This window comes from Xenopus laevis, chromosome 9_10S (assembly GCF_017654675.1).
Source record: "Xenopus laevis strain J_2021 chromosome 9_10S, Xenopus_laevis_v10.1, whole genome shotgun sequence".
Classification (NCBI taxonomy): domain Eukaryota; kingdom Metazoa; phylum Chordata; class Amphibia; order Anura; family Pipidae; genus Xenopus; species Xenopus laevis.
The window spans coordinates 84718713-84733635 of NC_054388.1; the positions used below are offsets into that span (position 1 = coordinate 84718713).

Below are 14923 nucleotides of genomic sequence, written 5' to 3' on the forward strand. Positions count from 1 at the left end.
TGGCAATCAGACTAGTCCCTGGATCAACTTGTACTATGAGCTATCTTCCATAACCCTGCATTCTCTAACTCAGAGTCAGCTTTGTTGTAAATTGTTTAACTGCTTGGATTATACAGTATTTTAAATACTTATACTGTTATGTCTGCAAGCATTCATATTTTTTAGGAATTGAGAAAAAAATAAGCATATGAAAACTCCTGCCATATCAAAACATCAGTGATTCTGGTTATATGCATAACATTTATTTCATCCAAAGATAAATGGACACATTTAAAATATGTTTTCTGAAGATTTCAGAAGTATAGTTTTTCTTGCTAAACCATTAATGAGCACAGAAAATATAGTTTAACATACTTAATGATATGTAATGTTCAGGTTATCTGTATGAAAACTGCATTCATTCACTGGCTATGATATGCATGAGGCTTTGTCTGCAAATAAGCAAAAACAAAGCGTTTTTACAATTTTTTAAAAACTCATTTAAAAATTTTATTTTAACAGCATTTATATCTCACAAAAACAACATGCACATAAAAAGTTGGAATGATTGGTATTGTGCTGTGCATGAATATCTTGTTCCTAAAAGTTATTATTGTTATCAGGTAAATGTATGTTAAAAATTGCATGTATGGCTGGAGCATGGTGTGTCTAAAAGGTAAGCAAGTTGTGTTATTTTACTGCAGTAGTAGCATTTTGAAATGCTTTGTTGCCTGTGATTTAATCATGGAACTGCTGAATACAATATATCAATTGATTTCATTATGCATATTTGTAGTGTAACATCTACTTTTTTCAACAGTTTTTTTAAAAGTTTGTGGGCAAATATATTCTGTAAACTATTGTAAAAAAATAGTAGAGAATGGTCTAAATACTAACATTTATAAAGAATGTCAAGAAATCCATTTAGTATTAAAACCTGGATGAAGCATGTCTAGATGATTTATTTATGGTTTTCGGAAGCAAGTTATAAAGCAATTGTGTCTTAACAGTAGTTCTTGGCAAAATATTAATCTCGGTTATAAGTGACTCTGAAGAATTTGAATGATCACTGGCATGTATTTAGTCTAAATATAGATTTAGACAAAGGAGCTGTGTTAAATACAAACACAGTATATATTAGTAAATAATATACAGTATATAATAATGTAGTTTCCCTCAATTTAGAATAACCAAAAACAGACCTACTGGGCAAAATTAGATCTATTATAATGACGAAAGATGTCCAGTACATTGCAATCAGACCTGTCTAGCAGAGGTGTTGTGCTAATAGGCAATAATTTTGGATTATGAAATGGATCATGAGTTAGTGAACTAGATCCCACAGAGCACAGTGAAAGGGAAATAAAATAACATTTTGTCTAAATTAAATATGCACAGGTATCAGATTCTGTATCTAGAAAATTCCAGTAATGGGAAGGCCTTTTCCCATACAGTGCATTTTAAGGGAATAATAGTTTTACTTTATTTCCATTATAACATTATTTTACTTGGGAATTACAGGGGCCAATAGAAATGCCATAAGAATTGTTCTTTTTTTTTATTGATGCAGTGAAAAGCATCCAAAACTATTATACTCTACTTTCAATGGTATATCTTCTGTTACAACACACAAAAATTGTGTAATTTTATTTGATAAAGGCATTATTTTTTCATATGATTAATGAACGGTGTAATTGTCCGATTTTCAAACTTCTCAAATATAAAGCAAATACTTTAAAATTAACATGGGAAAACATTTAAAATCTATAATCTATATTGGAAATATGTTTTAAAGATATCATATTTTTTGCCCCAAGCACTTATCAAATGTATAAAGAGTTCTGCTTTAGTGCTATATCTTTATATTCATCTGTGTAAAAAGTTAATACCTTCTAAGGGTCAATCTGCAACAAATATATAAACCTTAACAAAAATGAATGTAAAAATGCACTTGATTTTTTAAGCACTTACATTATTTATTAACATTATTTTTTTCAGTTTCAGGGCTATTTAAGTTTTTATTAGCTGCTTATATAACTCATTTTATAACAGCAAAACCTGCTGAAAAAGTGTTATATTAAAAATGACAGTCAAAGTTACAGAAATAAAGCTACAGTCAAAGAGAGATACCTTGAGAAGGAAACAGAAAAGTGTTTTGATGTTGCTCTGCTCATAAAGGAGATGTGAAGGGGCTTCTGATCTCTTTTCTGAGCAGAGCAACATCAAAACACATCTCTGTTTGGCTTCTGGGTCCATCACTACAGTTGATTAATTTTTGGCAGGGTTACTAGATCACTTGAAAATTCAGGGACACAATTAGGAAATACAGCTAGTATGGCTGCATTAATTGTAATTTTATTTAAAGGTAATCAACACAATCCTGCAACATGCATTTATTAAACATGTCCCTAAATTTTCAAGGGATTTATTAACCCTACATTTTTGAGGAGATAAGCCTTCCTAAATCTTCATTATTCTCTTTCTATGTATAGTAGGGTTCAGTTAAAAATGTAGGGGCAGTCTAATAAATGCATATTGCAGGGCTTAAATATAATTGCATCAGTTCATCCCTTCTTAAGGTTTGTATAGGTGCAGGCCTGATATAAGGAATTGTCTTTAACCAACAGTAATGACAGTGGATAAACCATTATTTAAAGATAAAAACAAAAACAAAAATAAAAAAGTTAGGATTTCTTTTAAATTCTGCTTTGTAGTACTCCCCCAGTGGGTAAAAATGATCTGCCATTTCAGATGTATGCTTTAGTCAAAAGTTATAGCATATGGTGGTTTGCCTCCTGTCCAGATGGGCTCTGTACACTTTTGACCATTTATTAAAATGGCCCTGTATACCTGTCCCTGAATTTTCAATTGATCTGCTAACCCTAATGTATAGACAGTCCTATATGCAAAGAACTACAAGATAAAATCATTTTAGGGGTCTAAAATATCAAATGATATCAGTGTGGAAAAAGTAGGTATGTTAATGAATCTTTTTATATGAGGGAAAAAGAATTGCAGTATGCTACAATACACTTTAATGTATTTCAATACATTATTTAAAATATAATTATTGTGCCTGCATCACAATCTAAATTAATCAATTCATTTATTTTAGACCCCCCTTAACATATCCAGAGGTTGTGTTGTTTTGCCAAAATATGAAATCGCTCATTATTTGGGGGTCATGGGGGCCCCTATACCATATATATATATATATATGGAGGACAGGTTGCCGGCACACCACGGAAGTCTTTACACCAAATTTTGCTTGACTTCACATACCGTCACGTTACTAGTCCTAGTCAGCATAATCATCTTAGCTTAGGGGTACAGTCCACAAGTTAACACGGACCGGCACCCCATGCTACATTTAGAAATGAGAGTTGGCACCTACTCGCCCCACCTTCACCAATAGCACACATATCAGGGGTGGAGGCTGGGATATGCCACGATTAGCTCCATTAGACAGGTATCACTGGATGAGACGGTGTCTATTTGATGCCACTGAACTAAGATTATTCTGGGGTACTGTTCTCAAGGCAACATTGCTGGGTGAATCATGGGTTAGAGAATACAGATACAATGTAGCAGCATGAACTGTGACAAATGAATGCCAATAGGAATCATGTAGCAAGTCAGTAAAGACTCACGGATATAAAATGACAGTTAAGAGTCTGGTGCCCAATTTTGAGTCTTGTATGTGTTCTTCTCCTGTTTTTCTTTTGTTTTCTTGGACCTTGTTTCAACCCTTAAAAAGGATTGGGATTCTTATTGTCTGGTCCTGTGTCAGAGTCTGTAGACTGATCCGAGCTATCTACCCTTTGGAGGGACCTAGGAATACATTTTCTCCTACGTAAGGGTGCCCTAAAGTTGATGGATCTAAGACATATTAGCCATCCATAGATGGCTAATAGTCTTGTAGTCCTCTGTTACCTTTTTCAATTTATTCTGCTTGAATAGTGTCAGGTCCTGTTTATATTTGCCTGTTAGTTGCTGAAGTTTATCTAGCCAGTCTGTGGAAGTGTCAGTCTTTAATGATTCCAGATGTTGGCTCTCAAGTTGCCAAATATCTTCCGTAATAGCGGTCAGTTCCTTTTCCACCACCAGAAGGACAAGGTCAACGGAGCACCTATTTTGAATACCGCACCATTTAGCACAGAAATCAGAGTTACTGCATCCTATGTTGGGGATGTTGTAATTCTGAAGCCTCTGGGGATTAGTCGTTGTCGATGATATTTGGAGAGATAGATGCCATGCAATTGTAAGTCTAATTTTTTTTTGTTTAAGTTGAGGAAATCATGGTAAATGTCATTGTTTGGTTTACTCAAAGCTGTATCCAGTGGGGTTTCCGCGAAGAGAATCTTGTCTGCATCATGTGTACTAAACGTAAAATCCGAAGTGATATCTATATCCAATGGCAGTTGTGAGGAGCTCTCGGCCATTCCAACCAGATTCAGTTTTCTGTAGATAGTGAGGATATCCCTTCCCACAGAAAATAGATGTTGGTCTCTTAGAATGACGTGCTGCTTGTGTGAATCCTATTCAAAGTGAAAGGGTTCTGAAAGACTGTACCCCTAAGCTACTGTGATTATGTTGACGTAAGGACTGGTAATGCAACGGTATGTGAAGCCGTTGCTATGGTCAGCACATTGAGATATCTGCCCTAGCTGCAGGAGTCCATATGACGCATCCAGCTCCACTCCACTGAAACCTTAGGTATTCCGGACGGACGTGCAAACCAATACAAGACCCTGAACGAGGTATACGCCCCACCTCTCTGTACTCCGATCCTTGCTCTTAGTCAGTATCTATGCCATGAATTATTGGGGGCTGTTCTAATGGTGAAGAGGTATTAGTGGATACTTGTTTATGTAATATATGCGTTTATGAGGTACTGAAATGTTGGTCCAATAAATCCTCTACTTATTTACTTTGATAAGGCTAGAGTGCTAGCTGAAACGTCAGTTATTTTCAGTAGATAACTTTTTCACTTATTAGAAGAGTGTGGACATTGTTGGATATGGGGTTTCTGATTAAGAACTCATAAAACACTTCTGCCAAATGTTATTTGTCTTCTGAACAATCATTTTATTCTTTCAGTTTATGCATCTTGTGCATCAATAAAATCAACAATGGTCAGTGGTGAAATTCTGTGCACCTCAGCAACTCACTTACACCCTTGAACAAAGTAAATTAGACTTATTGTCATATTGCCCTATAATGTAAATTTCCCTGCAGCCCACCTTCTAGAAATACATAATGCAGCAATATAATGCATTGACAGTACATTGTGTGCATCAAGGGATTGTCATATGCTATTACTGTGTTTGACCTTGGACAAGTAACTTTCCTTAGAATGAATTCTATCATGAAAATGAAATCTGCATCTTAATTGTTATTCTCTGTATGAATGATAAAAATGGGGAGCATGTTTCATGTGTAATTTCCTGTATCAGAGATATAAATGTGAACATGCCAATCCCACAGCTCTAATCACTCAGCAAATAACCCCACAAATTTCTTTCATATGGTGTCTAATAAAATGTCTATTTTAAGATTTGTATATTAATTTATTTATAGAGCACAGGAAGATTAGTAGTGCTTTGTTGGCACATCAATTAATTGCTCTGAGGAAGGGGAACAAAATATTTGTTTTGTTGTCTCACATTTGTGAGAACACCGTGCATATGCTGTATGGCTTTAAGTTAACTTGGTCATTTTGTACTATTGAAATTAGTTGTGGTGAAAATAGCAAATAATATCTAAATACAGTATGTGTTAAAAAAAATACATTTATACAGTAAACAAGTGATGTTTATGAGTAGTGATGAGGTGGTTTTGTTTCAGCAAAAAAAAAAAACAAACAAGAAAAGTTCACAAAAGCCTGAAATTTTGTCGGAAGTGGGAAGGTGAAATTGCATTGCTAATATGGCATTTTTTAGCTTTGTAGTAGCATATACAGTACATTGCCGTATCTTGTTAGAGAAGTTCCTTGCCACTATGCCACAACTGGTCTTCATAGAAAAAAAGATCCCATGTTGTCAATTTCATCCAAACCTTCACCCAAACAACTCCTTAGATAGACAGGGGATGTATGGTTTATATGGAAGGCAAAAGATGCATAATAATGACACTTCAATTTTTCATGGCATGAAAGTCTTTTTTCCCCACAAAAGAGAATATACAGTATGGTTAAATTCTTATGTGGATTCACAAAAATGTTTGCTGCTGGCAAAACTAATAATTCTGAAACACAACTGTACGGAGCCCATCCCAATTTATGAGATCATGCTAACGTTTTGAACCAATTGTAATTTATCCACATCAATAAGAAACCAGTGGCTTTCTTCTTAACAGACACAAACAAACAGACACAAACAAATAATATGTATAAGTGACTCTAGGGAAGATCAAAAGAAAATTATTAAGCTTAAGGTAAAAAATGGATGATATTAACCCTTTGGTATTAAAGCAGCTATTTTAGAGAAATTTAGTTTTTCTTCCATCATCCTTTGATGTATGCCATTAAACAGATGGATACATTGTGTGTTGCTGGTTGTGGCACAGGAAATAAACTAGTGGCAAATACAGCCCATATGCTATAGGCTTTGAGCTATTAGTTTGACACCTATGGTAGGAAATATTTTGGGAAAACTAAAGCTACTGGAATATATTTCAAAACACACAAATTGGAGAATGTAATAAAATTAGTATATGTAAACTTCTTTGTAGGAACATTTTTGTGCATATTTAATAAACTTTTTCAAATACAGGTATTTGTATTCATTTGCCACTGAAGAAATATTGCTCCTTTACAGGTTACACCAGTGTTGAGGTTATGTAAAAGAACTTATTACTGAAAAAGTTATTGTCAACCTTAAAAAGGTCAAGTTTAATTAAAATTAAAAATGTAGTATCTGTCTAGGGAAAAATCTTATATTGCGAAGTAAGATTATTTTTTTGTTTACTACTTATTACATTTCACCATATTAATATTTGGCATAATGGTTTTTAGAATTGGTTTTATGGTTTTATATTTTGCTATAACATTTGATACAGTACTGAGCCGAAAATTACAAACTAAGTTAAGGAATAGTGGCCTTGAGCATACTAGTTGTTTCTTGTAGAGAACTTCTTGAAAGATAGATTACAAAGAGATGTGATTAATTTAACTTTTAGGGGCAGATTTATTAAGGGTCAAATTGAAAATTTGAATGTTCAATTTTTTTTATGGTCAAAACTCTCAAATTAGAATTGTGAATTATCCAAACTCAATTCGAGTTTAATTTGAATTTGAATTTTTCCACTATTTGCCACCTAAAACCTGCCAAATTACTGTATACGTTAATGGGAGAGGTGCAGTGACCAATTTGGCTTCCTGTTTGTAGGCTTCCTGACTTTCAAGTGGTTTTTCGGAGAAAAAACCTGAATTGAGTTTGGTTGGATTCAATTAGAATTTGATTTGAGTTTTTGAGTCTGTAAAATTTGTCCAAGTTAGACATATTTGAATGTATTAATAAATAGTAGAATATTCAAATTCATGTGAGTTTTAAAAAAATGTGAATTCAAAATTCAACCCTTGATAAACGCACCACTTACACTTTTATTTGCAAATATTCCTTTAATCCTACTAAATTAAGGAGGGCCGAAAAACAAATGCAAACCTTTCATTTACTTGTGGCTGTGTGCACAAAAAATATTTTTTTGTGTTGACTTTTCAAACCATGTGAGCACTTTTTCAAAACTGTGTAAGAATAAGTACAAAACTATGGGGACGATTTGAAAGTGAAGTGAAAATTCGAATTAGAATTTTTGTATTTTTTTTGGTCAAAACTCTCAAATTCAAATTATCCAAAGTCGATTTGAGTTTTAATTCAAATTTGAATTTCAAGATTTGTAAATCAAATTACTGAACAAAATATTATCCAGAAAACCCCAGGTCACAAGCATTCCAGTTAATAGATCCCATACATGTTTTTACAGTACTCATTTTGTAATATGGGAATATAGAAGGTCATTACAGACTCATGAATGTTTTTAAAGTTAGTAATAATTTGAATAGGTCTCTTACAAAAACCAACAGGTACACATTTACATAGTAGATGGGCCTGAAAAAAAGACATGCCTGTCATGATTTCATTCAAGAAAAACCTGCATAACAACTAGTTCATCCAGAAGAAGGCAATCCAAATAACAAGTCGTGTCAAAGGTGATACAATTTCTTTCACAAAAGCAATCAGGCCAGTCTAGAGCTCAATTTAACTAATTTAACTTTTTTTTCCTTTCTGAAACTCTGCATCAGAATCACACTCCTCAAAGGTTTTACACCTTAAGGTGGATGTACTTTATGCTAATCTCAAGGAATGTCATTGTTACAATATCATGTAAAAAAAAAAAGCATCAGACACACACACACCTTCACCAAGGTCAACAATCCCAGTGTGGCCACTTTTTCTTTATACAGATGAAGCCACTTTGATTTGTGAGTTAAATGCGTCATGACTCAGAGTTAATTGAATAAACTGTGTTATCTAAAGTCATCTTAACCCATTTAATGCATTTAACCTTTTCATTAGCATACCAATGCACCATTGTTCACAATGGGGAATGCTTTAATTAGATGGGATGTTGTGACGCAGTTTTCTGTGTTAATTGAGATAAATGGGATATCTGTGTTTAGTTATTCTGTGTCAAACACACAAACCAAAGTGGCTGCATCTGTAGCTAAAATATTTCAATAACTTTCACAGCATACTATATTGTATATTCTAGATGGAGTATTACCGCTGGTTTGCAAATGGAAAGAATTACTCACACTTCCCATGAATCTTTACCACTTTAAATATAAAATAACCCTGTTAGCCCCTCCTGCTTCTGACTTACATAGGTTGCCATAGCTAACTTTGTTTTCCCACATGTACAGGTATCACTAAGTCCCTCATAAATTATTTGCCTAATTTGTGCAAGTGTGGGTATAAATAGCCTGCATATTTTTAAAGCCCAAGTACATTTCAATATATCATTGGTGAATCATAACTGTCATTTGGCCACCTAAGTTTACAGTTTGTACAGACCCCCCTACATGGAAGAAAATTCTATGTGGATTCATTTGTCCTGAATAGTTTGTCTAATTGTGAAACACAGATAATTTGCTAATTACCTTCTACTTCTTTTCATAAATAAACAGTTTAATTATAAATAAAGCCAATACAGATCAGTTTATCATATATATATATATATATATATATATATATATATATATATATATATATTGTGAGATATGGGTGTCCCTGGAGTGGAAGAGAGCAGGGTGGGCTTCCATTCTTTGCTCCAGTTAGGTGTTTTACAGCTGCCCAGGTAAAGGCAGTTGTGTAATTAGGCTGCAGGTGGGCTGCAGTTAAAAGAGGTGTGGAGCAACACCTCAGGGCTGCAACGCTATGGTAATGTGTATTTATGTATAGTATTATCCTGGAACCCATTTTCCAGAGAGATCTGAAATGCGTGAAAGGCTTTCCCCTTTTTAATAAGGCATGGCGATTACAGAACAACCACTATCAGTAAAACCTCAGGACCTAAGCATTTCAGTTAACAGACTCTATGCCTGTACTAAAGAACTTAAGTAACATGACTTAGCCTATAAATAATATTCTTCTTTACAAAATGTCTGGCATTTTATAATGGTGCATTCCATCTCAAAAAACACATGAAGGCACGCCATCCACTGTTATCAAATAAAATATTTGTGTCATGTTGTAATATGTTAAGCTGAATAACATGCATTTGTCATATGAATGCATACTATACATACTAAGTACATGTAGGTGCACCATATACAGTAGTTTTGTAAGACTAGTGGTAAAACAAAGTGATGTTTAAAAATAAAAACTGGGTAAATAGATAGACTGCAAAATAAAAAAATATTTTCAATATGGATAGTTAGGCAAAAATGTCATCTATAAAGGCTGGAGTGACTGGATGTCTAACAAAAAAGCCAGAACAGTTCCTACTTTGCAGCTCCTTTGGTTTTCACTGATTGGTTATCGGGCAATAACCAATAGTGACTTGATGGAGGGCCATAAGGGTCATAACTGTTTGCATTTGAATCTGAGCTGCATGCTAATGAGTATTTTCAAACTCACTGAACAGTTATGTCCCATGTGGCCCCCTTAAAGTTGCTGACTAACTCAGAGTTAGAGAGCTGAAAAGCAGGAAGTTGTGTTCTGTTACCCACTCAAACCAGCCTTTATAGATTGCATTTTGCCTAACATGTTTTATTTTGCACAAGCTATCTATTTACCCAGTTTTTATTTTTACACTGACTTTTTATTTAAATGATTGGCTTTGTTAGAATTTTTTATAAAACTAGGTGAATACTAAATTTGTATTTTTGTGCTAGGTATACAGAACATGAGCTTTCTCTGTATCCATAGCTGTGGCATAATGTGAGGAATGGGTTAATTCAATTTCAAAAGTAATTCCACTCCTTTCACAACTGCAAGGTTTTGACTTAGGGGCACATTTACTTAGCTCGAGTGAAGGAATAGAATAAAAAAAAGTAGAATTTCGAATGGTTTTTTTGGCTACTTCGACCATCGAATCGGCTACTTCGACCTTCGACTATGACATCGAATCAAACGATTCGAACTAAAAATCGTTTGACTATTCGACCATTCGATAGTCGAAGTACTGTCACTTTAAAAAAAAACTTCGACCCCCTACTTCACCACCTAAAACCTACCGAACCTCTATGTTCCCCATAGGCTTTCTTAGCTTTTTTTAGTCAAAGAAAAATCGTTCGATCGATGGATTAAAATCCTTCGCATCGTTAGATTTTTCGTTCGATCGATGGAATGAATTGCGGTAAATCCTTCGACTTCGATATTCGAAGTCGAAGGATTTAACTTTGACAGTCAAATATCGAGGGTTAATTAACCCTTGATATTCGACCCTATGTAAATCTGCCCCTTAGTCTCTGTGTTTCTTACTCCCAGATATTGATATGAGTCATTGCTGAAGGGTTCTTTAAACTCATTTGGGGTGGGCTCACACACATTTCTTTGAAAGGTAAAACTCATCCATCTGCTAATTCCCAATTTACATCTTGAACCTTCCCTCAATCTTAGGTCAGGGAAACCCACAGGGGTATTCTCTTAAATTTTCACTCTTCTTTTTTCTTTTCTTTTTGAACAGAAAAGCAAAATGAATGCTAACCATATAGCAATAGTGACATCTTGGGGAAAATCTGTGTTTTTCAAGTACATTAGCTTTATACTAATATCACAATATGAGTCTTTTAACAAAATGACATACTGGATGCAACTTGTGAATCTTTATTAATAGTAGGCATTCCGTGTTTGCAATTATATTTTAATTTGGAGATCAATTTATAAATAAGCCACAGCCAAGTTCTACACTGAGAGCCTTTGTAATTTCACTTACAAATCTTTTCAAAGTCTGAAGGCTTTATTGTACCTTTCCTAATTAGACTTTATGAGGCAAGTGAACTATAATTTTTTCTCCCTGGCAGACAGGGTTGCACCATTAATGCGACTGAAATTATATTTGATTGTTTAAGGCAAAATATATTATATTTAAATATAGAAATGTCACATTGAGCATGAATGCGCTATTCTATTGCTTGCTTTCTAGTCCTTAATAGCAGTTACACATTTCTAAACTCTTCTGACCACATTTTAATGTTGCTATTCTGAATGCATTGTACTTTACCAAAAGCCAATTTTATCTTTTAGTTTTGCTTGCAAATTTGAAAAGCACATTGAGAGTGAATATTAGAACCAGATTTAATGAAGCTGTTATTAACAATTTAATAAGGTGTTTCATTTGCGCTCTGTCTTGTACGTTTCCATTATTGAAAGTTACAGTATGTTAATCATAAAAGAAATCCATTGAAGGCATTGTAGAAAAGTAGACAACTGACCTTTTTGCTGCACAAAAAGTGTCCCTAAGCATCAGTGTAATAAGGTCATTTTCACAAGTTTATCTCTTGTTTGACAGTTTGCCAATTGTGCGATGGCTATTAAAACAATAGGCAGGTCAAGTAAATATTATAGCAAAAGCCATTTATAGTTAGATAACAAGGTGCATGATATCATATAATACTTAAGCATACCTTTCCTTAAACTCCCAGCTATTATACAAGCAGGATATATAGTAATTACAGGGATTCCAATGAAATGCATAGCTAATACAGATTATTAGGTATCGTTGTCACATGTACTCAAACTGTTTATGTTTTACACAACTCAGATGCTGTTTGTAGCTCTCCTGGTCCTCAACCAGTACTAACACACTGAGTTCATGTAGTAAGGGCTCCAAACTTGCTCTTGAGGTCCTTCTCATATATATGTTCAATGACTGCTTGGTGGAATCTTGTGAACTCATGACTTCTCCCTTCCATTCTTTTAGTCCCTTGTAGTTAAGCATTTACAGCTTTCACAAATCTGAGATGAAGGCAGTGTAGATTCTTAATATTAAAATATTTATTTTTTAATGTTTAAAATATTTTGTATGGCACAGAAAGAAATGACCATTGCAGAAACATCTGAGAGGGGCATTTTTTAAACAGTCTATAATTGAACAAGATAGGGTACAGAAAAGTATAAGAAAGTAAAACAAATACTTAAATATGCTATTTATATGAAGAGGAATTGGTTGCTGTAAAAGTGCATAGTTCATAGAAAGTAAAATATAGCAAAGGGATGCCATAAAAAGTTTGACTTATTTATAAAAAGGAACATAAGATTAATATTGCATCATAAATCTCCCACTGAGAAGTACTTTGAATTAATAACAAAATGGGAGGATAAACAGTTATGGTTGCAGTGTTGTTTTGTAGGCAATTTCCATCATTTTAAATTGGACTCTATATGGTGTAGAGAATGGCAAATTAGACCTATAAATATTAATTTATTTTAAAATAATTTCAATTTTAAAAAATGTATTTAGAAGAATTATCAATTTAGTGTAACAACCAGGTTGTCAGGAACCTTGTTCGGTGACTGTACCTTGCGGATGCACAGGTGAACCCTGTGGGTTCCGGGGTTCACAGACGCCCTTTTGGGGCCCCGGGCTTTCTGCTGTGGAATCCAACAAGGAAGTGCATGGAAAAATCGTAAGCGAGGTAACGGCAGGGTTGAAGAAAAGACATAGTCGAAGTTGGGCAAATGGTTCAAGGCAGGTGGCAGAAATCGTAGTCGAGAGTCAGGCAAAAGAGTCAAAAAACAGGAATTCAAAACAGTAACAAAGCTTAGGCAGGAACAGTAAACTGGAACCAGCTTGGGCAAGTTTCAAAGGAGTTTATTGGCGCCAAACGCCAGCGTCATTAGGACTTAACAGGCGGAAGTGCGCACCTGCGCACGAAGTTCTAGGAGAGATGCACCAGGAAGGTAAGGGAATTCTGGAATCTCCCGGCACGTCTTATATTTAGATGCAGAATTTATTGTAAGATAAAAATGAAACAACCTTTAAAAGGGAAGCCAGTTCAGAATATATTTCTTCCCAATTGCCGATGGCAAGAACTTTAAGAAACATGGTAGATATATGCAGATGGAAGGTCAGTGAGGGATTTGAATTTGGGAACTATCAAAGCAGAGATAACCAGTGATGAATTTAAGCATCCCAAATTTAGAGAGTATGAGTATAACTTGAAAGGTCATGTTTTACTTTTTAATAAGCATGACAAAAGGCATGTTTGTATTTTAATATTATGAATGGAATTATCATTTTCTTAAAGGAACAGTAACATCAAAAAAGAAAAGTGTTTCAAAGTCATGAAAATATAATGTAGTGATGTCCTGCAATGGTAAAACTGCTGTGTTTGCTTAAGAAACACTATTATTGTTTATATAAATAAGCTGCTGTGTAGCAATGGGGGCAGCCATTCAAAGGAGAAAAGGCTCAGGTTACACAGCAGACAGCAAATAAGCTCTGTCTGTCTAATGGTGTTATCTGTTATCCATTAGTTTACCTGTGCCATATAGCCATTTTTCAATTTCCACCAATGCTCCACAGCAGCTTGTTTATATGAACTATAGTAGTGTTTCTGAAGCAAACAGATCAGTTTTACCAGTGCAGGGCAACAGTACATGATATTTTCATTACTTTAAAACACTTACATTTTTTGGTGTTCCTTTAAATTAATATTCTTGGGTTGTGGTATTGTGTGATAATGTGAGAAGCAAACAGTAACATATGAATTCTTATTTTAAATTCTTTCTTCAATATCAAAATATTAAAATGTTTTTTATGGAGATGTGTAAGTTTTAAAGTCCTGTCAATTGCTTTGAGTGCTGGATAACCCGATTTGTTCTATTTGCCTTATTTTTATGAATACAACCATAGAAATGTAGCTACAGTTAGTTAAGAACACATATTGTTTTTCACTATTTTTTAACTGTATAAGTATCACTTGTGTTGCAGTTTATAAAGTAGGTTCAATAACCCAAAACACACCATATTTACTGAAGATGCATTTCCATGTAAAATATGCATGCAAAAGAAAAATGTAGAATGTGTGCACTGGCTATTGCTATGGGGAAAAAAACCCATTCTGTTATACAAGCAAAGCAATCAATTAATTTAGGATCAGTGGTTGAATACATCAGTGGATTCTAAACTGATACTCATCAGCACTTTCTCATCCTACCAATGCTAATGATCTCAATATTGCAATGGTATCACAATTATGCATAAGGGCCAGAGTCAACTGAGTGAGAAAAAGGTATTTCATGGACAAGATTCAATTTATGGAGAAAAACATTTCTCCTAATTCAGTTCCAATTTTCCCGATAGACTTTAATATAGCTTTCACGTGATAAATTGTGATAGATGAAGCTCACCTGTTTTGCTTCGTTGATAATTTGTGAAATTGCTAAATTCACCAAATGCATTGAAGCCTATGAGCATCAAAATGTTTTTGACGCAC

At 34.2% G+C, this 14923-nt stretch overlaps 1 protein-coding gene across 5 annotated transcripts in view; it reads left to right on the plus strand.

The window, feature by feature from the left end:
- Positions 1-14923, plus strand: part of LOC121398856 (RNA binding protein fox-1 homolog 1-like) — a 351364-nt gene that overhangs the window by 303424 nt on the left and 33017 nt on the right. The window lies entirely within an intron of this gene.